The following is a 24260-nucleotide window of genomic DNA, read 5'->3' as shown; positions in this document are numbered from 1 at the left end:
TTGCAATCTCAAGAGATCCCAGAGGAACCATCTGGAAGGTGCTTGCGGGGTTGACGTTGGGAAACATGAACCCTTCCCAGACCCAGAGAGGGCCAAGCTGCAAGGCCCCACGTTTTGGAAACAGACCCTGTACACATTTCCTCTCCACCTGGCTGGGGCCACGGGCATCTCAGGCCTCGAGGCACACTCTGTACACTGAACCCCGCTCCTCGGCCCCTGGCACCGTTCCAGTCAGAAGAAAATAAGACCCAGTGCCACATGACAACGGGAGCATCCTGACCCGTGTGGGTCACCGGGCACGTGTGGAGAGCGTCTGGGAGCTGAATCCACGGAACTCTGTGCAATCCAAGCCACGGCATGAGACGGTCGCCCTAGCACCTGCTGCTGGGATTGCACATCCGGTTTAGGAAATTAGGAGATGCAAAGAGGCGTGCATGAAGCCATGAAAACAAATGGGCATGGACAGGACAAGGGGGCCAGGTGCTGGGGAGAGGGGGTCCCACGGCAGCCGCCCAGGGACAGGGCTTCACCAGTGCTGCACCCGCGGGCCTCAGTCAGGGGACCTGCCCGTTGGGAAACGTACTCACGCGGTGGTGAGCTAGCTGGGTCCTGGGGGTCCCTCGTGTTCCTCTCAAATTCTCTCCTGTTGATTCCCCAGAAAACACCAAGGCTGCGGGAGAGCAGCCACCTCCCCCGGAAGCCCACACCGACGCCCCACTCAGATGCCACCTCTATTTTTAGCAGGGGCAGAAGTCGGGGCTGGGGGGGGGCTGCCTTACTTCCCTCTTTTTTTTTTGTTCTGAGCAGAATCTGTGGGTGACTTTCCACTCATGGGAGCGGGGGAGGCTGGGAGAGCAGAAAGGGACCCATGCCGTGCAGGGCAGGCAGGAATTGCAGGGAACAGGGTGCGTCTGTCATCAGGGCCAGGAGGGCGGTGGGGCGGGGGGACAGGGCGGGAACCCGGCATCGTCAGTCATTGTTCGTACCTCTGCTCTGCTCTCCCCACTGGGCCCCGGGCCACCCCAGACCTCACCCAGGGGACCCCTCTGGCTTCCTCCACAGAGGAGGAAGACTGTCCATCAGGAAGTGCGGAGCCTCGGACATGCCAGGGAACACTCTTCTATGAGCATGCATCCGTGATACATACCCTTTCCTCCTCTGTCTCTCTGAAGTTTGTTAGTGGGTGTGGAGCCCAAAGTACTTTGGACTCCCCCATCTGCTGCCCCTACCCGGGATCCACTTTGAACCCTAACCCCCTCTGACAACCTGTGTCTTGTCTTTGCATGGCAGGCTGCCTGCAGAGCTCTGACCACTTCATTCCCCTGGGAGGCCCTGTGGTATAGATGCCTGGGGGGGCAGATGGACTGGAACATTGTGTCTTCACCAGGGAATGGGGGCAACCAGAGTTGTGGGAATGAATGGAGGCAATGTGTGAACATCGCCCACCCCAGCGTCCTGTGGAGGCAGGTGACCAATTCCTTCCCCAAAGCTGTCAACATCCCCTCCACTCCTATACAAGCGAACATCAGTTTCTCGGCCATTGCTTCCTGGCCCTGTGCAACAGCACCCAAATCTGCTATCAGAGCCGGCTTCCCCCCTATTTCCCAGCCTATACCGATCGCAAGAATACTCGCTGTTCCCCTTTTCTTCCAGAAAATTGAAGTGCAATCAGTGAGCTGCACGGATCTTCAGTACACAATTCAATGAGTTAGGAAGATGCCCACGCAACTAAATTCAATGAGTTAGGAAGACGACCATGCAACTAAGACCTCAATTGTGATACAGAGTACGGTGGCCGCCACTAAGAAGTTCTCCATGGCCCTTTCCATCCCCCTGTGGCCCCAAAGGCAAACGCTCCTGTGATTTCCATCAGCTTTGCCTTTTCTTGAACCTTAGGAGAGTAGAATAATGTGTGGTTCTACTCAGACGTCCCCTCCTTAGGTATCCAGGAAGCTCTGGGCACCGCAGCTGCGTACTCTGTGCGATGCTTAATTTTCTTTGTCAACTTGACTGGGCTAAGGGATGCCCAGATAGCTGGTAAAACATTTCTGAGTGTGTTGGTGAGGCTGTTTCTCAGCCTTTGAATCAGTGGACTGAATCAAGAAGACCCATCCTCCCCAGTGTGGGCGGGTGTCATCCAATCTGCCGAGGACCCCTGAGAGAACAGAAAGTCGGAGGAAGGAAGAATTTGCCCTCTTGACCTGGGGCATCCATCTTCTTTAGGGTCTGGATCCTTTCACGCAGCGTTGTGAGGCCGGTGTCAGTCTCGCGTTCCTGTTTGTCACTGGGCAGTGTCCCATCGATGCATGTCCCACATTTTCTTGACTTGTGTTATCTTTCGCTGGACATGTGGGTTGTTTCCTGTTTGACTGGGACCTTCCCGTACAGATCTTCATGTGGACGTGTTGTCATTTCTTTTGAGTAAACACCCTGGAGAAGGACTGTCTGGGGGAGGAAGACATAATGTCCCCACCCCAGGGCTGCCATGGAGAATTAGGGGAGCAGCAGGGACTGACCCTGATCTCCTCACACCTCTGCTCTCTGATCATTCCAGCACTAGCCTTTCTGGGAAGGCTGGGAAGATCCGTGCAGCTCACTGATTACACCTCAAGTTTTTGGAAGAAAAGAAGGGGAACAGCAAGAATTCTTGCGATGGGTATAGGCTGGGAAATAGGGAGGAAGCCGGCTAAGATAGTACATTTGGGTGCTGTTGCACAGGGCCGGGACGCAAGGACTGAGAAACCGGTGTTCACTTGCGTAGGAGCGGAGGGGATGTTGACCTCATCCTTCCCGGCTTAGGCAGGAGAGACAGTGATGATGATATCGGGAGGCTGAAACCCACCAAAGAGTCGGAAGAAAGCTGATTCAATATGGAGTTGGCAATTTCGGGGGGGAAAAGATGTCAGCACCTTCAAAGGTGGGGCCAGACCCCTTGGAGGTAAAAGTCCCTTCCAACTTTGGATTCTGGAACACACCCCATCGGAGATACCAAAACATGGCTAGTGGAATTCAGGCTTGATTCCCATTTCCCCGTGAGAGGGTGAGAAGGTTCCTACTGGGCTGCTCCAGGGAGCACAGCAAGGATCACCGGCGCCATGGGCAGAAGGAGCTGAGTCCCCCCACGGGCAACACGGAGAAGAGGGGTCACCTGAGGCCACAGAGGAAAGGGACTCCTCGGAGGAGGTGGCAGTAACTAAGTCACACACAAAAAGGAAGTGGCATCTGAGAGCTTCCGGTACGCACGCCAAGGGAGGTGGGAGCCTGAGCTTGTGGGTGAGGGGTGATTTTTTCTAGCATGGCAAGAAACAGAAAATACAAAACAGGTGGTTCTGCCAATAAGTCTGCCCCAGAGGAACCTGGTGACCCTGGAGATGGGGCCGACCTGATATGGACTTAGGGGTTTTGAGGTTTGAGCCCCAGCCTGGACTCTTGAGCCTTAACAAGGGGGCTGGGAGGCAGCCCTCTTTCCTTTTTTTTTTTTTTTTTTTTTGGAGACAGAGTCTCACTTTGTTGCCCAGGCTGGAGTGCAGTGGTACAATCTTGGCTCACTGCAACCTCTGCCTCCTGGGTTCAAGCAATTTCTCCCACCTCAGCCTCCTGAGTAGCTGAGATGACAGGTGTGCACCACCACGCTCAGCTAATTTTTGTATTTTTAGTAGAGATGGGGTTTCACCATGTTGGCCAGGCTGGTCTCAAACTCCCAACCTCAGGTGATCCACCCGCCTCAGCCTCCCAAAGTGCTGGGATAACAGGCGTGAGCCACCGCGCCTGGCCAGGAGCCCTCTTTCCTAATGCTGCTTCTCCAGTGGAGCCAGGTCTGTCCTTCCGAGGACCCCAAAGCAGTTCAGACCTAGGCCTGTCCAAGCACTCAGGATCCCACCTCCTCCCTGGCACTATTTGTTTTCTTTATCTCCGCCTTGAAGCTGTAGTTCCAAACAGGCAGGCCCTTCACTGCTGATTCAGCTGCCTGAGCCAACACTCATAAAATCCTATTTCAAAAAGGTCCAGTGATTTTATTTTCTGATCATAAATATGAAATTTAATTAGCAGCCTGCTGCTAATGAAGTCGCCGTGGAAGTCAGCCTGGAGAGGCGGAGGGAACGTGAACACCTGCAGGTTAACCCACTGCCCGGTTAACCCTTCCTCTCCTGCTGCCCCTCACTGGGCCCTTTCTAGGGCCACATGGGCCCCGCTGCAGAGGGGCAGCCTCTGGCCTGGAAGGACAAGGAGGGGCTGCTCGTTCAGGCAGAGTTGGATGTGGCTCAGATGTCCCCTTCTTGGGTCTCCAGGAAGCTCTGGGCACAGCAGCTGCGCACTCCATGTGATGGTTAATTTTATGTGTCCACCTGACTGGGCTAAGGGATGTCCAGAGAGCTGGTAAAACATCTGGGTGTGGCAGTGAGGATGCTTCTGGAGGAGCTCAGCATTTGAATCAGTACACTGAGTTAAGAAGATCCGCCCTCCCCAGTGTGAGTGGGCGCCATCCAATCTGTCAAGGACCCTGATAGAACCGCCAGTCCCAGGAAGGAAAAATTCTCCTCTTGAGCTGGGACATCCGTCTTCTCCTGCCCTCTGACACTGGAGCTCTTGGTTCTGGGCCTTCGAACTCTGGGACTTACACCCTTGTTTTCAGACCTTCAAACTCGGACTTTTTTATTTTCTCTCCTTTTTCTCTCCTTTTTTTCTCTCCTTTTTTTCTCCTTTATCACTATCATATAGTGATATGATATAATGGACTCTGGGGATTCGGGGGAGGAGGGTGGCAGGGGGTGAGGGATACAAGGTTACACATTGGGTAGGGTATATGCTGCTCAGGTGACAGGTGCACCAAAATCTCAAATTTCCTACTATAGAATTCGTCCATGTAACTAAAAACAACTAGTATCCCAAACGTGATAGAAAATTTTTAAAAATCTTTAAAAAACCCAAACAAGTTAAATATTTAAAAATCAAATAATATTTCATACAAGTTTTTATCGGTGTACTTGAAGTCTTCTTTGGGGACAGGATGCCCAGTGAATCTGACCCTCCACATATCCCACCTCATGGCCAACCTTGTGTAATACCCACTTCCTAATAAATTCAGATCAGTCGTGAGCAGTATGGAAAGGAACAGGTTACTAGTCACGGTGGGAGTATTTCATGGTTATAAAATGGGACAGGCATTTGAAACACCTGTTGGCAGGCATTGCCTGACAGCTAGCTCAGGACAGACCCTGAAGGAAGATGTAATAAATCCATGTGGTAAGCCCTGCCAACACTGCGGCATCTCATCTGATCCGCTTTGTTGGTGGTGGTTTTTTTTTTGAGATGGAGTCTCGCTCTGTTGCCCAGCCTGGAGTGCAGTGGCACAATCTTGGTCCACTGCAACCTCTGCCTCCCAGGTTCACGTGATTCTCATGCCTCAGCCTCCTGAGCAGCTGGGATTACAGGCACCCACCACCATGCCTGGCTGATTTTTAAAGAACTGAACACTTCAATGAAAATAAAGAGGTGATCGGGGTGGATTAAAGATGATACAATTCTATGCCGTCGATAACAGACACACTTTAAATATAAAGACATAGAGAAGGTAACAGTAAAAAGATGGAAACGCTATTCATAAAAACTGAAATGGCAAAAGATATTAATATCAGAAGAGTAGATTTCAGGAAGAGGTGTATTTCTAGGGATAAAGAGGGACATTTCATAATGAAAATAGAGTCAATTCATCAAGAAGATACAACACTCTTAAATGTGTATGCACCAATTCTAAAGCTTCAAAACATGTGAGGCCAAAAGAAATAAAACTGAAAGGGGACTTGGACAAAATCCACAATGATGGTTGTTGATTTCAACAGTCCTTTTTTCACTAATTGTTGGAGCCAATAGATAAAAACGAAGGCTACAGAAGATTTGAATAATACTATCAACCAACCTGACCTAATTGATGTTTATAAAACACTACAGTTAACAGCTGCAGAATACATACTCTTCTTTTTTTTGGAGACTGAGTGTCGCACTGTCACCCGGGCTGGAGTGCAGTGGCACGATCTCAGCTCACTGCAACCTCCGCCTTCCGGGTTCAAGTGATTCTCATGTTTCAGCCTCCCAAGTAGCTGGGATTACAGGTGCCCGCCACCACACCCAGCTAATTTTTTGTATTTTTAGTAGAGACAGGGTTTCACCATGTTGGCCAGGCTGGTCTCGAACTCCTGACCTCATGATTCGCCCGCCTCGGCCTCCCAAAGTCCTGGGATTACAGGTGCGAGCTACTGCACTCAGCCATACATACTCCTTTCAAGTGTGTGTGGAACATTCACCAAGATCTTTTATCAGTCTATAAAACAAGTCACAACTTTAAAAGGACTATAGAATGTGTTATAGAATGTGTTATATAGAATGTGTTCTCTGTCACAATGGAACTAAAGTAGAAACTTACGATAAAAAGGAACCTAGAAATTTTCTAGACGTTTGGAAATGAAATGGCACAGTCCTAAATAACCCATTGATTAAAGAAGAAACCAAAAGAAACATTTGAAGATGTTCTGAACTGAATGGAAATAAAAACAAAACATCAAAATGTGTGGAATGCTGCTAAAGCAATGCTTAGGAGGGATGTTATAACTTTAAATGATCATATCAGAAAAGAAGAATAATTTAAAATTAATGTTCTAAGTTTCTGCATTAAGAAGCCAGGCTGGGAGTGGTGGTTCATGCCTGTAATCTCAGCACCTTGGGAGGCTGAGGCAGAAGGATCACTTGATGCCAGGAGTTCAAGATCAAAAAATCAACCAGTGTAAATCTGTGAGATTTACACTGTGAGACCTCATTGCTATAAAAATAAAAATAAAAAATTAGCCAGGCATGGTGGTGTGCACCTGTGGGCCCAGGTACTTCAGAGAATGAGGTGGGAGGATCACTTGAGTCCAGGAGCTTGAGGCTGGAGTGAGCTATGATTGCACCACTGCAATCCAGCCTGGGTGACAGTGAGACCTTGTCTCAAAACAAAACAAAACAAAATAACAACAATGACAACAACAAAACCCCCAGAACAACAACAACAACAACAACAACAACAACAAAAAAAAAAAAAAAAAAAAAAGAAAGAAAGAAGAGGAAAGAAGATAATGAAAATAAAGATAAGAACAGAAAAATAAAGCTTAAAAACAGTCTAGAAAACCAAAAGCTGGGTCTTTAAAAAGAGCAACGAAATGGATAAACCTCTAGTTATACACTAACAAAAAAAGAGAAAAAACAAAATGACCAATATCAGAAATGAAAGAGGAGCTATCACTACCAATGCAACAGACATTAAAAATATATTAGGAATATTATTTTTAAAACATTATGCCCACAATTCTATAATATAAATGATAAGAACATAAATTACTCGAAAGATATACATTCCTAAAATTGACTTAAGAAGAAATAGACAGTCTGAATTAGCCCTATATCTATTGGAAAAGTTGAAGTCATCATCAGAAACTCTCCCACAAAGAAAATTCCAGACTCATACAGCTTCACTGGTGAATTCTGTCAAACATTTAAGGAAGAAATAACACCAATCTTACATAAACACTTTCAGAAAACAGAGGAAGAAGCAACACTTCCCACCTCATTTTATGTGGCCAATATTATGCTGATTCCAGAATCAGACAAAAGCATTACAGGAATAGAAAACTAGGCACGAGCGTCCTTCATGAACATAGATACAAAAATCCTTAATGGAATTAGCAACAACTTCAAAAATATATAGAGAGGATAACACATCATGAACAAGTGAGGTTTATTCCAGGAATGCTAGTCCATTCAACATTCAAAAATCAACCAACGTGGCTGGGTGTGGTGGCTCACGCCTATAATCCCAGTACTTTGGGAGGCAGAGATGGGTGGATCATGAGGTCAGGAGTTCAAGATCAGCCTGACCAACATGGTGAAACCCCGTCTCTACTAAAAATACAAAAATTAGCCAGGTGTGGTGGTGTATGCCTGTAATCCCAGTTACTCAGGGGGCTAAGGCAGGAGAATTGCTTGAACCTGGGAGGCAGAGGTTGCAGTGAGCCGAGATTGTGCCACTGCACTTCAGCCTGGGTGACAGGGTGAGACTGCATCTCAAAGAAAAAAAAAAAATCAACGAATGTAAATCACCATATTAAGAGAATAAAGAAGGGAAAAATCATCTGATTACTTCAATCTATGCAGAAAAGTCACTGGGCAAATTTCAGCATCCATTTATATTAAAAACTCCTCCAAATTAGAAGAGGCTGTTCCCCAAAGACTGGGACCAAAGCAAGGATATTCATACTGAACACTTCTATTCAACATTGTGCTGAAGTTTCTAGTTAATCCAACGAGACAGAAAATAAAAGGGACGGCCGGGCACAGTGGCTCACGCCTGTAATCCCAGCACTTTGGGAGGCTGAGGCGGGTGGATCACGAGGTCAGGAGATTGAGACCATCCTGGCTAACACGGTGAAACCCCGTCTCTACTGAAAATACAAAAAATATTAGCCGGGCGTAGTGGCGGGCGCCTGTAGTCCCAGCTACTCGGGAGGCTGAGGCAGGAGAATGGCGTGAACCCGGGAGGCGGAGCTTGCAGTGAGCTGAGATCCGGCCACTGCACTCCAACCAGGGTGACAGAGCGAGACTCCGTCTCAAAAAAAAAAAAAAAAAAAAAAAAAAAAAGGGACGAAGACTGGAAAGGAAGAGGTAAAGCTGCCATTATTTGCAGAAAACATGATTGTCTGAAAGAAATCCAAAGTAATCTACAGAAAAATCTGCTAGAATTGGCCGGGCGCGGTGGCTCAAGCCTGTAATCCCAGCACTTTGGGAGGCCGAGACGGGCGGATCACGAGGTCAGGAGATCGAGACCATCCTGGCTAACACGGTGAAACCCCATCTCTACTAAAAAAATACAAAAAACTAGCCGGGCGACCTGGCGGGCGCCTGTAGTCCCAGCTACTCCGGAGGCTGAGGCAGAGGAATGGCGTAAACCCGGGAGGCGGAGCTTGCAGTGAGCTGAGATCCGGCCACTGCACTCCAGCCTGGGCAACACAGCGAGACTCTGTCTCAAAAAAAAAAAAAAAAGAAAAGAAAAAGAAAAATCTGCTAGAATTAATAATAATCAATGAACAACGATTAATAATTATTTGCTACATTAGCAAAGTCACAGAAGGTCAATATACGAAAATCAAAAACCCTAATACCCAGAAACATAACACACTTAGGATTTAAGATAAGGAAAGCTTTGTAAAGTGTCTGAACCGAAAACTACAAAGCATTGCTAAGAAAAATTAAGGAAGCCCTAAGTCGAACAGAGAGATATATCATGTTCATTGACTGGAAGATTCTTAATATTGGTTTTTGGTGTTTTTATTTTATTTTATTTTTTTTCTGAGACAGGGTTTTGCAGTGTTGCCCAGGCTGGAGTGAAGTGGTGCAATTATAGTTCACTACAGCCTCAAATTCTTGGCTCAAGTGATATTCCTGCCTCGGCCTCCCAAGTAGCTGGGAATACAGGCACATATCACCACATTCAGCTAATTTTTGTATATTTTTGTACAGACAGGGTTTCACCATGTTGACCAGGCTGAGCTCAGGCAATCCTCCTGCCTCAACCTCTCAAAAAGTGCTAGGATTACAGTCATAAGCCACCATGCCTGGCCTGGAACTCTCATCCATATCTGGTGGGGGTGTAAAATAGGACAACCACTTTAGAAAATGGTTTAACATATACCTATTCTGATGACTTAGCAAATACCTAAGGATCTAGGACCCAGGGCCCTATGTATTTACTCAAGGAATACGAAAATACGTCCACACAAAGATTTGTATGTGGGTAGACTGATAACAACTCCATTCACAATAGCCTCGAGTTGAAAACCACCCCAGTTACCCAACAGGAGGAAGGATAAACCAGTTGTGGTAATAAAAACAAAATAAAATAAACAGGAAAGAGACATGCAACAACATGGGAGATTCCAAAGACATGAAGAGTGAAAGAAGTCAGACACAAACAGGTACATACTGTATGATTCCAGGTATGTGAAGCCCCCGGACAGACAAAGCTACCCAAAGTGAGAGAAACCAGAACGGTGATTATCCCAACAGCTTCTGGTGGGGAGGATGGAAACTGAGCAGGAGGGCACGACGAGCCTCTTGAGAGCACTGAAGATGTTCTGTATCTTGAAGGATTATGGGTTACGTTTATCAAAAATGGTTAACCTGTCTACCGTGCACTTAAGATTTGTGCATTTCTTTTTTTTTTTTTTTTTTTTTTTTTTTGTTGAGATGGAGTCTAGCTCTGTCGCCCAGGCTGGAGTGCAGTGGCCAGATCTCAGCTCACTGCAAGCTCCGCCTCCTGGGTTTAGGCCATTCTCCTGCCTCAGCCTCCCAAGTAGCTGGGACTACAGGCGTCCGCCACCTCGGCCAGCTAGTTTTTTATATTTTTTTTTAAGTAGAGATGGGGTTTCACTGTGTTAGCCAGGATGGTCTCGATCTCCTGACCTCATGATCTGCCCGCCTCGGCCTCCCAAAGTGCTGGGATTACAGGCTTGAGCCACTGCGCCCGGCCAGATTTGTGCATTTCATGGCATACAAATTATATCCCAATTTAGAAAAAAATGAGAATGGATTTGAAGTGATCCCTCCAATACAATATTGTGCTTACATACCCCTGAAATCTTTTATTTTATTTTTAATTTTAATTTTTTATGTCCATGGGTTTTTGGGGGTACAGGTGGTATTGGGTTACATAAGTAAGTTCTTTAGTGGTGATTTGTGAGATTTTGGTGCACCCATCACCCAAGCAGTATACACTGAACCCAATATGTTACCCTTTATCCCTCTCCTCCTCCCACCTTTTCCCCACTAAGTCCCCAGAATCCACTGTGTCCATTTGCAAAAATCCACTTGCATCCTCTTAGCTTAACTCCCACCAGAACATATGATGTTTGGTTTTCCATTCCTGAGTTACTTCACGTAGAATAATAGTCTCCAATCTCATCCAGGGCCCTGCGAATGCCATTAATTCATATCCTTTTATGGCTGAGTAGTATTCCATCATATATATATACACACACACATATACACAAACCACAGATTTTTATCCACTTGTTGACTGATGGACATTTGGGCTGGTTCCATATTTTTGCAATTTCGAATTGTGCTGCTATACACATGCACACACTCTTGAAATCTGAAATCATAGCTCGGTGGGTTGGGGAGGGGGTAGATTTCCAGCAGATGCTCTGGGAATAAACCAGGTCCCACTGGGCCCTTGGTATTGTTTGCGCCTGTGATCCCCATGCACACGGGTGATGGGGGATGGCTAAGTTAGACAACATCTGTGTCTGTTTCCTAGAGCTGCAGTAAAAAATTAACACAAAATGAGCAGCTTAAAACAATGGAAATGTATTCTCTCACAGTTCTGGAGGCCAGAAGTTCAAAATCAGGGTGTCGGCCAGATGGGCTCCTTCTGGAAGCTCAGAGGGAGAGTCTGTTCCAAGCCTCTTTCCCGGATTCTAGTGATTTCTGATGATCCCTGGCATTTCTTGACTTGTAGATACCTCACTCCAGTCTCTGCCTCTGTTGTCACACGGCTTTCCCTGTGCATCTCTGCACAGCCTCTCTTCTTTTTATTTCTTTTTTTTTTTGAGACGGAGTCTCGCTCTGTCACCCAGGCTGGAGTGCAGTGGCCGTATCTCAGCTCACTGCAAGCGCTGCCCCCCGGGTTCACGCCATTCTCCTGCCTCAGCCTCCCGAGTAGCTGGGACTACAGGCGGCCGCCAACACACCCAGATAACTTTTTGTATTTTCAGTAGAGACGGGGTTTCACCATGTTAGACAGGATGGTCTCGATCTCCTGACCTCGTGATCTGCCCGCCTCGGCCTCCCAAAGTGCTGGGATTACAGGCATGAGCCACCGGGCCCGGCCAAGGTCCTTATATTTTAAAAAATCTTGTCCCATCAAACTCTGCTTTCAGGAATGGCACAAACAGCTGACACACACGGTGAGCAGCTGCCTTCTCCAGGTGGAACGCATCCACACCTCACCTGGGATGCAGGCGTTCCTGTTCACAGTCAGGCCCTGAGCCCTGGATTCCTGCCCAAGGTCACATAGCAGGGACTGGCCCAGCCCCGTTCACTCACGCATGTCTGACCCCGAGGCAGGGCTGGTGGCCTCTAAATCCTCCTGCTAGGGTTTCAGTGCCTGGCTGTGTTGAAGGTGTCACCTTTTCTATGAACACCTGTTCCGAACAGTGGAAATCGCTATTTCTAATAGAGGAGTTGCGAGCTCCAGGGATCTGTGTGTGTGTGTTGCGGAGCGTGGAGTAGATCGTTTTCGGAAAACGAGGTCTCAATACGTAGCGCCGTTTACAGATGAGAAAAGATGCTTTTAGAAGCTTGAACTGGAATGGGCTGTACATAGGACTGCCTTGCCAGACAGCGGCTCAGAAGTCTTCAAAAACGTTTAAAGATGCCCCATTAAAAGCGTTTGGTTATCTGTTGGTAACGGTGCTGGTCTGTTCAGCCTGTCTTAACAAAATACCACAGACTGGGTGGCCAAAGCAACAGAAATTCACTTTCTCACAGTGCCAGACACTGGAAGTCTGAGATCAAGGTGCCAGGAGGGTTGGTTTCTGGTGAGGCCCTTCTCGCTGCCTTGTAGGTGGCCACCTCCTGGCTGTGTCCTCAAATGGCCTTTACTTCCATGCATGTGAACCTGGTGTCTCTTCTTCCTCTTACAAGGACCCCAGTGCTGTGGGATTAGGTTCCCACCCTTATGATCTTATTTAAAATTGCCTCCTTAAGATTCCTCAAATAAATAAAAATTGAACTACCACTTGACACAGCAATCCCACAAGTAGGTGTCTACACAAAGGAAAACGAATCGTTCTACCAAAAGACACCCATGCCCTTATGTTCATGGCAGTGCTAGTCACAAAGCAAAGACATAGAATCAACCTATGTGCCCATCAACGGTGGACTAGATATAGAAAATGTGGCATATATATACCATGGATTACTATACAGCCATAAAAAGGAACAAAATCATGTCCATTGCAGCAACATGGATGCAGTTGGAGGCCATAATCCTAAGTGAATTAACAGAGGAACAGAAAACCAAATACCGCAATTTCTCACTTATAAGTGGGAGCTAAATGAGAACACATGGACATACAGATGGGAACAACACACACTGGGGTCTCCAAAATCAAGGAGTGAAGGAAAAGGGCAAGGGTTGAAAAACTACTGATTGATATGGTTTGGCTCTGTGTCCCCACCCAAATCTCACCTTGAATTGTAATAATCCCCATGTGTCAAGGGCGGGACCAGGGGGAGGTAACTGAATTACAGGGGCAGTTTCTACCATGCTGTTCTCATGACAGTGAGTTCTCATGAGATCTGATGGCTTATAAGCATCTGGCATTTCCCCTGTTTGCACCCATTCTCTCTCCTGCCGCCTTGTGAAGAGGTGCCTTCTGCCATGACTGTAAGTTTCCTGAGGCCTCCCCAGCCATTTGACCTGTGAGTCAATTAAACCTCTTTTCTTTATAAAGTACCAGTCTCTGGTATTTCTTCCTAGCAGCATGAGAACAGACTAATACAACTACCTATTCGATGTTCACTATTTGGGTGATGGGTTCAATAGAATTCCAAACCTGAGCATTGCACAATATCCCCATATCATAAGCCTGCATATATATCCCCCTGAATCTAAAATTTCCAAAAAGAGAAACAATAATTAAAAGAAAAACAATCGCTCCCCACTTAAAGGCCCCATCTCCAAAGACAATCACACTAGGAGTTAGGGTTTCAATACGTGAATTTGGGGGACACCATTCAGTCCATCACAGTAACCAAGCCTGCTGTCCCTCCCCGTCCTGATGGAATGTGTGAACCAAAGTGGACTTTTTTAAGAAAGGAGACTTGACCTGACAACACCCAAATGAACAGTCCTTTAAGACAGTGTTTCCGACAGTTTGACAATCGCTCCTCACGTTTTCTGGAATGTCCTCCTCTGAAGTGCTGTAATTCTAAAGCTTGAGGAACAGTAGTAGAGGGTGAGAATCCACATTCTTCCCTGCACAGTGACACCGTCGCTGGGATAGGCACAGAGATCAAAGAGCGGCCACATCGAATGACCTCACATTTCCCAGCCTCTGCACATGCGTTCATGCTGTTCCATGCACCGGGAATGCCGTTCCCATCATGTCCATTTACACGGTACACCCCCTGGGGCTCTGGGCCACTGTTGCCCGAACTTGATGGCAGCTCCATGTCTCCTTCCTCCACCCCTCCCAAGCTGCGACTTTCAGACTGGTACTTGTGGGTTTCTGCTTTTTGGCTTCCTTTGCTTGGCAATTTACCCTGGAAACCAGCAGACCTGTCTTGTCACCAGGAAGGCCTCAGTCACCAAGGCACTCTGCAGATGTCTGTCTAATCTTGTGGAGGTGATGTTCTAGCCAGCTCCCCCCAACCCCACCCACACCCAAAGCTGCCACTGCCTGGTTTTGTCACAAAGAAAAACAGGGAATAAAGTGACACCAGCAGACCTTCTGCCACTATTCCCAGCTCTGTGCCCGAGGCCTTTCTTTCAAGACTTTTTTTTTTTTTTTTTTTGAGGCAGAGTCTTGTTCTCTTGCCCAGGCTGGAGTGCAGTGGCATGATCTCGGCTCACTGCAACCTCCATCTCCTGGGTTCAAACAATTCTCCTGCCTCAGTCTCCCAAGTAACTGGGATTACAGGTGTGTGCCATCACGCCTAGCTAATTTTTACATTTTTAGTATAGATGGGGTTTCACTGTATTGGCCAGGCTGGTCTTGAACTCCTGGCCTCAAGTGATCTGCCCACCTCAGCCTCCCAAGTGTTGGGATTATGGGCGTGAGCCACTGTGCCTGGCCTTTTGGGACTATCTTAGACCACCAAACCCAGAGTGTAACAATTAAGGGTGTTGTGGGTTGAATAACACCCCAGGTACCTCGGTCTCAGGGGGAATCCCTGGGCGTGAGTTTTGCCCGTCTGCCCAGCCTCCCCATGGGATGGAGTCTCTGTCATTCACCATGGTGACAGGCTCCATAACATACCCTTTACCAGCTGCCCCTCAACCCTGTGCCACTTCCCCACCCCAAGATCCTCGTCCCCAGCAACTCCCAGATGAACTAGTTGCATTCAAATGCTCATCTCAGAGACTGCTTTGGGGGGCACGCAAATGATGACACAGTCTGGGATGGCAGATGTGGCTCTGGACAGGTGGCATGGAGCTCAGATCCCAGCTCCGATAAAGGCTCGTTGGAGCTGGCCGGATTCACAGCAAACCACAAGCAAAACGGCCTCCCTTACCCACCCCACACACCCCAACAAATCTCAAATGAGAACCTCAGATGGTGCAGATGGACAAGGCACCATTTCTCAGGAGAGGGAAAGCCAGGGTCATCCTGAAACTCCCTTCATCTCAGCCCACGGGGGAGGCGGGGTGGGGATGGAGGCTGGTGCTTGTGGGTGAGCAGTCCTAGGCATGGCTCAGTTCTAAGTCTTATTGTAGGCTTGACTTAGCTGAGAGGCAGTCCTGAGATGCTCAGGCCCACAGCAGGGACAGCAGCAGCTGCCACCACCTCCGTGCTGAGAAAAACCAAGCTGCCCAGAACTGAGACATCCCACCCGGCAGCTCCCAGGGGCTCTGGGGACAGGATGCTGGTCTGGGCCCTGGGCTCTCAGCTCACATTTTACAGTGAAAAGATGGATGTCTTTTTATTTTTATGCAGAATCAAGCTGACAGGATCTAATTCTTTCCCCAAGGGAAGATTAAGGGGGGAGGTTGAACTTGGGATGGCAGAACGAGCTCTGTGCTGGAAAATCTATGTTTAGATCCCAGTTCTCTTAAAGTCTATCTGTGGCAATTTTAAAACATGACCCCCAAATTCTCTGCCACTTTTCCCACTGATAGGTGGGGCTTGTGTCCCCACCCCTTGAACCTGGGCTCTGTAACTGCTTGACCTACAGAAAAAGCTGGAAGTGATACTGTAACAGTGTCTGGACTCAGGCTCTAAGAAACTGCAGCTTCCTTGTCAGGCACGATGGCTCATATCTATAATCCCAGCACTTTGGGAGGCCGAGGCGGGTGGATCACCTGAGGTCAGGAGTTTGAGACCAGCCTGGCCAACATGGTGAAACCCCATCTCTCCTAAAAATACAAAAATTAGCAGTGTGTGGTGGCTCACACCTGTAATCCCAGCTACTCAGGAGGCTGAGGCAGGAGAATTACTTGAAGCCGGGAGGCGGAGGTTGCAGTGAACCAAGATTGTGCCACCATACTCCAGTCTGGGTGACAGAGTGAGATTCTGTCTCAAAAAAAAAAAAACCACACACACACACACACACACACACACACACACACACACACACACACATATATATATATATGTATATAGCTTTCCTTGTCTGTGTCCTGGGTCACTCACTCTTAAAGCCCAGACATGCCCGGGCATGGTGATTCATGCCTGTAATCTCAGCACTTTGGGAGGCTAAGGTGGGAGGATCACTTGAGCTCAGGAGTTTGTGACCAGCCTGGGCAACATAGCAAGACCCAATCTCTAAAAACAAAAACAAACAAACAAACAAAAAATTATCTGGGTAGAGTGATACACATCTGCAGTCCCAGCTACTTAGGAGGCTGAGGCAGGGGATCACTTGAGCCTGGGAGGTTGAGGCTGCAGTAAGCCATGATGGTACCACTGCACTCCAGCCTGGGCAACAGAGCAAGACCCTGTCTCTAAAAAAAAGAAGCCGAGACACCATGCAGCCCGTGTTGTCTCTAAAAAAAGAAGCCGAGACACCAAGCAGCCCATGCAGAGGCCATATGGACAAGGATCAAGGTTCCCAGCCCTCCCTGGCTGAGATCCCAGCAAATAGCCGGCAGCACTTTGCAGTCACATGAGAGCACTGTCTGGGAAGTGGATCCCGCGGCCCCAGCTGAGCTGCCCCAGTTGACCCTGCAAGGAGCAGAGACAAGCTTTCCCTGCCAGGCTCTGCCTGAACTGCAGAATCCGTGAGCTCAATAAAGTGTTGTTGTTTGAAGTCATTAAGTTTTGGGGTGGCTTTTACACAACACACAACCAGAACACCGTCTCTGTGGCCGGGGGCAAATGCTTAACCTCTCCGGACCTCAGTTTTCCTCGTCTGTAAAGGGAATAGGATTCAAAGGCTTCCAAAGTGCATTTCAGGATGTGAGGGCGATCTGGCTGCAACAGCTGTCACCCCCATTGGTCACCAGCGTTGATTTGGCTGATCCGGCTGGCTGGGCAGGTATCCCCTTCCTCCCTCACCACTCCACGTGTGTACCTCCTGAGGCTGCGTACTCGTTCAAAGAGGATGACCATCCCCGAGAGAGGTGGACCGGTCTTCCGTCAAGGGTACACAAGTAGCCGTGCTTCCCCTGCTAGAACCTCCAAACAAACTCTCAAGGTGCAAAGTGCATTTCTTTTTTTTTTTTTTTTTTTTTGAGACGGAGTCTCGCTCTGTAGCCCAGGCTGGAGTGCAGTGGCCGGATCTCAGCTCACTGCAAGCTCCGCCTCCCGGGTCCACGCCATTCTCCTGCCTCAGCCTCCCGAGTAGCTGGGACTACAGGTGCCCGCCACCTCGCCTGGCTAGTTTTTTTTTTTTTGTATTTTTTAGTAGAGATGGGGTTTCACCATGTTAGCCAGGATGGTCTCGATCTCCTGACCTCATGATCCACCCGTCTCGGCCTCCCAAAGTGCTGGAATTACAGGCTTGAGCCACCGCACCCGGCGCAAAGTGCATTTCAACTCAAATACTCAATGCATTCTTTCAATGTTAGTGAATCACTTTCCTGGTTTTATTGTAACACGTAACGCCCTTTCTCCAGATCATCAAAACATTCCCTAAAAGGACCAGAACGCTTTGTCAGTCCTTCTTAAACATCGACGTCTACATGACTCAGCCGGAGACCCTGTTCAATGCAGATTCTAATGCAGGAGGTCAGAGGCGGGGCCTGGAAATCTGCATTTTAATGTGATTTCTCTTTTTTCTTTGACTCAGGACAGAGTCTCACTCTGTTGCCCAGGTTAGAGTGCTGCAGAGGTGCCATGATAGCTCACGGCAGCCTCAACCTCCCTGGGCTCAAGTGACCTCCCACCTCAGCCCCCTGAGTAGCTGGGACTACAGGTGCACATCTACCATACCTAGCTAATTAAAAAAAAATTATTTGTAGAGACGAGGGCTCGCTATGCTACTGAGGCTGTTCTTGAATTCCTGGGCTCAAGCAGTCTTCTTGCCTCAGCCTCCCAAAGTTCTGGGATTACGGGTGTGCGCCACCAGCCCAGATTTTTTTTTTTTTTTAAACAAGATGTGGTCTCACTTGCTTGTCCAGGCTGGAATGCAGTGGTGCAATCATATCTCCCTGCAGCCTCGAACACCAGAGCTCAAGTGATCCTCCTGTCTCAGCCTCCTTAGTAGCTAGGACTACCGGTGAGTGCCACCACAACCAGCTAAGTTTTTTTCAATGAAGAGATGAGGTCTCACTGTTGCCCAGGCTGGTCCTGAACTGGCCTCAAGCAATCCTTCTGCTTGGGCCTCTCAGAGTGCTGGGATTCCAGACATGAGCCACTGCACGCAGCCACTGATTGCTTTTTTTTTTCTTCCCGAGACAGAGTCTCACACTGTCGCCCAGCTGGAGTGCAGTGATGTGGTCTCCGCTCACTGCAGCCTCTGCCTCCAGGGTTCAAGCAATTCTCCTGCCTCAGCCTCCAGAGTAGCACTGATAGCGTTTTGAGTAGCAAGGCCCCTTTGTTTGTCTGTTACCAATAGCCACCCTTACCCACAGGATTAAAAGGGAAGGCAGTATCTTTTTTTTTTTTTTTTTTTTGAGACAGGGTCTCATTCTATCACCCAGGCTGGAGTGCAGTGGTGTGATCATGGCTCACTGCAATCTCAACCTCCCGGGTTCAAGCGATCCTCCTGCCTCGGCCTCCTGAGTAGCTGGGACTACAGTCACATACCACCATGCCTAGCTAATTTTTTGCGTTTTTAGTAGAGATGGGGTTTCACCATGTTGCCCAGGCTGGTCTCGCACTCCTGAGCTTGCTCAAGTGATCCGCCCACCTTGGCCTCCCAAGGTGCTGGGACTACAATTGTGAGCCACTGCACCCGGCCGGCAGTATCTCATTTAATCTTAGAACAACTCCCAAGGAAGGCTCTAGAATCATGTGCACTTTACAGATGGGAGACACAGCATCTGGAGAGGTCTGGGGATGTGCCCACGGCCACAGCTGGTGGGTGGTAATGGCCAGGACTTGCACTGAAGTCAGCTCCTCCACACCCAATCCCCTGCCGCCCTCTTCCGAGCACCAGGTGACGTGAGGTCAACCATGTTTTAAAAAATCTCACCCCTTCGTGCCTGCAGCAAGGCAGCTGGGGATGAAAATCTATCACAGAAGGACAGAAATGGGGACTCAGTGACACACAGGAATAACAAACCAGAGTTAACAAAGATAGAGGTGACTTTTTCAGGTTCCCCAGCTCCAGTCGTGATTAATTTACAGCTTTTTACATGCTAATGTTTTCCTGCCTTCTGCTCGTAATAAATAACCAATATGCTTTAATACCTAGTTATTATTCATCCCTTTCAGATACTTGGGTTTTGATTCTTCGCTGCAGCTCAATCACATTGAATTCCTTTAACCAGGACAGCTCCATTAAGAGTCCCTTGCAAGGACACCCTGGTGGGGCAGTGACAGTAACAGATAACGGGTGACAAGAGAGTGAGGAGCTGCCACACGAAATATTGGCAGCCATAGGGAAAGAAAGGGGAGGCTGTAATAAAAAACACCACCAAACTACATTTAAGGAACGCCGAGGTGATGACACAGACCAATAAAACCAGAGAACGCTCAGTGAAGGCTGACATGCCATCCTTAACGCACCTCCCCGGCTTGCTTCTGCAATAGAAACTCGCATTCATTTAATCACCTTTCTGACATCGAGCGTTCCCTTCTTACGTAGGGATAAGAATGGCTCGTCACCCCTCCCACCCCCTCCACCTGCCCGGCAGTGTATTTCAGAAAGTTCCTTGGAACTGTCTCCATCTTCTCTCCCTCCCAGTGCTTTTCAAGCAGAGAAGCCTAGCTCATCAAGAGACATGCATGAGGGTTAACAGAATTGCTTCCTTCTAAAGAAGCTGTTCCTTCTGAAATTCAAGAACTCTCTGGCCATCCTGTCCCCCATTTGACACATGGCGACTCACGTTCCTCCGGGCCCGCTGAGGACTGAACATGACAATCATCCTGCTGTGTGGCTGCCCCGAGAACAGCAGCCTCACTCCTGGGGCCTCTGGGCAGCCACTTTCCTTGGCTACCTGGACCCTTGTGGGTCAGTCCTCTGCCTCCTAGGCTGGACCACTCTTTCCACTGCAGGAACCACCCAAAGTGTTTCCAGTACAGGAAGCCTTTCGTCAGGGACAGCACTTCGTATCTTTCTTGAACTCATCTGGGACTACTTCCAGAATAATGTGGTGCTTTTTTGTTTTTAAGAGAGGGGTCTTGCTACATTGCCCAGGCTGAAGGGCACTGGCTATTCACAGGCGTGATCATAGCACACTACGGCCTCAAACTCCTAGGCTCAAGCAATCCTCAGTCTCCTGAATAGCTGGGACAATGGGTGTGTGCCACTGTGCCCAGCTCAGAACAATGTTTTTAAACACATAAAATAACATACAGGCCAGGTAGGGTGGCTCACGCCTGTAATCCCAGCACTCTGGGAGGCTGAGGTGGATGGATCACTTGAGGTCAAGAGTTCGAGACCAGCCTGGCCAACATGGTGAAACCCTGTCTACTAAAAATACAAAAATGAGCCAGGCATGGTGGTGCAGGCCTGTAGTCCCAGCTACTCAGGAGGCTGAGGCAGGAGAATCACTTGAACCCAGGAGGTGGAAGTTGCAGTGAGCCGAGATCGTGACATTGCACTCTAGCCTGTAAACAAGAGTGAAACTCCATCTCAAAAACACACAAACAAACAAAAACCTTCCGTGGAGGCCTCAGGAAACTTACAATCATGGTGGAAGGGCGAAGGGGAAACCAGCACATTTATTCGGGAGCAGGAGGAAGAGAGAGAGAAGGGGAAGGTGCCACATCCTTTTAAACAACCAGATCTCGTGAGAGTTCACTCACTGTCAGGAAAACAGCAAGGGGGATGTCCCTCCCCATGACCCAGTCGCCTCCCACCACGACCCTCCTCCAACACTGAGAGTCACAACTCAACATGAGATTTGGGTGGGGACACAGAGTTAAACCGTATCCCTCTCAAAATGCGAGGATTACAGATATAAGCCACCACACCTGGCAAATTGGGTCATTCTTATCACACCCACCTAAAACAGAGTTGGGAGGGGAGGAGGTAAAAAGCACCCGGGACACACATGGCTCCGAAGATGAAATTCTCTGCAAGCTGGGCTGCGGACACTACGGACACTGCTGGCTGTAACCCAAAACCAGTTTTCTCTAATAGCTACTGAAACAACCTGCTACCACTCTAAGGCTAGTTTTACCCACCGCTGTCACTCACCGACTGGGGCTTGCCAGTTCCCCAAAACTTCACTGGTGACAGTGAACTTAAAGAACAATACGTAACACTTCTGTTTTTAAAATAAAACCTCTAACCTTTGTTCTTTGGACATAACGAAGACCACCCAGGTCTGTGTATACGTCCAAAATTGCAATTCTTTTTTTTTGAGACGGGGTCTCCCTCTGTTGCCCAGGCTGGAGTGCAGTGGCCCCATCATAGCTCACTGCAGCCTTGACCTCCCAGGCTCAAGAGAGCCTCCCACCTCCGCCTCCTGAGAACTAGGACGACAGGTGTGTGCCACCACGCTCGGCTAATTTTTTTTATTTTTTATTTTTTTTTAGAGATAGGGTTTCACTATGTTGCCCAGGCTGCTCTCAAATTCCTGGGCTCAGGCAATCCTCCCCCCATCGGTCTCCCAAAGTGCTGGGATTACAGGTGTGAGCCACCATGCCCAGCCCAAATTGCAGTTTTTACTTCTCAAATAAAACTTCTGAATTTCAGAGATGCATCTCTGTAATCTGTTTGATGTCGACAACTCTTATATCCCCAGTGGCTGGCCCAGAGCTCAATAAACAACCACAGACCATGTGAAAGAGTCCAGTCTGATTCTAACCCTACAGTAAAGGAGCCACCCACAGTCATCTGGAGGCCGTGAACACCGCAGCAGATGGCACAAAGTGGTCTGCTAGTCTCCTGCCTAACTAATCATCACAGCTTGGCTTTTTAAGAACAATTCCTTGCCAGAAGGGCCTCTCTCTAGCCTTACCCCATTGCAGCATCAGCTTCCTGGTGGGTTTTGGCAAGAACCTGAAGTCAAGAAGGGCACGGGAATGATGCCTCCATGTCCGATCAGCCCCAGAAGGTGCTGCTGCGACCTCTTCTTCTCCGCACCCCTCAGTCACTTCCCCGCCTGGACTCACTCTGTGGGAAGCGACGGTATCTGAGGACTGCAATATGCTCCACGTCAGGACCCCATCCATCACCAGCTTCCTACCAGTTACCATGGAGACGGAATGTGGGGTCCCCACTGGGATGGGACATTCAGAGTCCCTGGGCTAGGGAGTATTCGTGGGCAAAGGGACACTGTGAGATCCAGGATCACCCAGAGCGGGGCCATGCAGAGGTCCACGCAGGCAAGAGAGGCCAAGGGGGAAGGAGGCGGCTGAGAAAAACTGCTGAATGTGCACAGAACTAAGGGCAGCATCCGTGAGCGTCTGAAGGACCAGACCAACCGCGCGCGGAACTCTGGTGAACTAAAGAAACCAGACCCTCACTATGGCACAGAGGTCTGGGCCAGCCAAGAGGTCGGCAGCTCCTTAAGTCCACAGCCCACCACAAAGACCCCACATGCCTTCCCAGGTAGGGAAACAGAAACACTGGATAATCTCAACAGTCACTTCTGCAGCTATCTAAGACATGCTGTCATATATATATATATATCACATATTATATATATATCATGACAATATATAAATTTCATAGGGTTGCTTTAAGGAGCAAATGATAGTATCCATAGAAAAGCTTAGTTCAGGGCCTGCCACATAGAGAAAAAATATATGTATCTATATATATACATATCAATGTCAATATATAGCTATATGTCATATATAACTACATATACACATATATAACTATAACAATACATATCATATTGATATATGATATATTATTGATATCAATTGACATTGATATCAATAATATATATCATACATCATATATTATATATGATAAATTAAATATGTATGTATAATAAATATATTAATATATGTTAATAACAATGGATTATTATAAATTATTATTATTTAAATTTATTATTATAAATTATATAATAAATTAATAACAATAGATTAGATACATATTTAATGTATTTTTTTATGAGACAGGGTCTCGCTGTGTTGCCCAGGCTGGTCTTGAACGCCTAGGCTCAACTATCCTCCTGCCTCAGCCTCCCAAGTAGCTGGGGTTACAGGAAGGTGCTGCTGCCCCTGGCTTAACACAGGCCTCTAATGAGCCTAGCAAGCATGCTGGATTTCTTTTGACAACAGAGGCTGGCCATAGGAAGGTAAGGAAAGTGTCCAGGAAGAGACCAGGAACCTGGCCACACCTTAGTGGGGTCACCCTACACTCAGGATATGGGGCTCTGTTTTGTAAGCTCAAGGAATTTACCATTTCCTCCTTCATTCTGGTCACTGAATGCTTAACAGGCTGACTCATAAACCATAATGCTTATTTATTTGGGACAGGGTCTTCCTCTGTCACCCAAGCTGGAGTGCAGTGGTATAATCACAGCTCACTGCAGCCTTGACCTCCTGGGCTCAAGTGATCCTCCCACCTCAGCCTCCTGAGTAGCTACTACTACAGGATCTCACCACCATGCCTGGCTAATTTAAAAAAATTATTATTATTATTTTTTGTAGAGATGGGGTCTCGTTATGTTGCCTAGGCTGGCCTTGAACTCCTGAGCTCAAGTGATCCTCCTGCCTTGGTCTCCCAAAGCACTGGGATTACAGGCATGAGCCACTGCACCTGGCCCTCATTTACCTTTCTATTATAAGTGGCCATTGTCTTCTGGGGAAGCATGATAAAGTGGACTTTGGAGGGAGGCAGGCCTGGATTTGAACCTGGCACTACCACTATTGGCTGAGTAAGGAGGGAAAGTGGTTTGAACTCTCCAAGTCTCGAATGCTCTACCTATCGAA

At 48.0% G+C, this 24260-nt stretch overlaps 1 protein-coding gene across 7 annotated transcripts in view; it reads right to left on the bottom strand.

The window, feature by feature from the left end:
* The window catches only part of LOC105483390 (caspase recruitment domain family member 11), a 180405-nt gene that overhangs the window by 76595 nt on the left and 79550 nt on the right, over positions 1 to 24260 (bottom strand). The window contains exon 1 of one of the 7 annotated variants that reach the window (XM_011744221.3): positions 584 to 692. The exons of 5 other annotated variants lie outside the window; for them this stretch is intronic. The gene's annotated coding sequence lies outside the window, so the exon portion shown is untranslated. Of the gene's footprint in view, positions 1 to 583; positions 693 to 24260 lie in introns of those variants that run through there. One more of the 7 variants, XM_011744220.3, reaches the window with a different exon arrangement.

The sequence above is a fragment of the Macaca nemestrina genome, chromosome 4 (assembly GCF_043159975.1).
Source record: "Macaca nemestrina isolate mMacNem1 chromosome 4, mMacNem.hap1, whole genome shotgun sequence".
Lineage (NCBI taxonomy): Eukaryota > Metazoa > Chordata > Mammalia > Primates > Cercopithecidae > Macaca > Macaca nemestrina.
The sequence above is the reverse complement of the archived record's forward strand: the minus strand, read 5'-3'. Positions and strand labels throughout refer to the sequence as shown.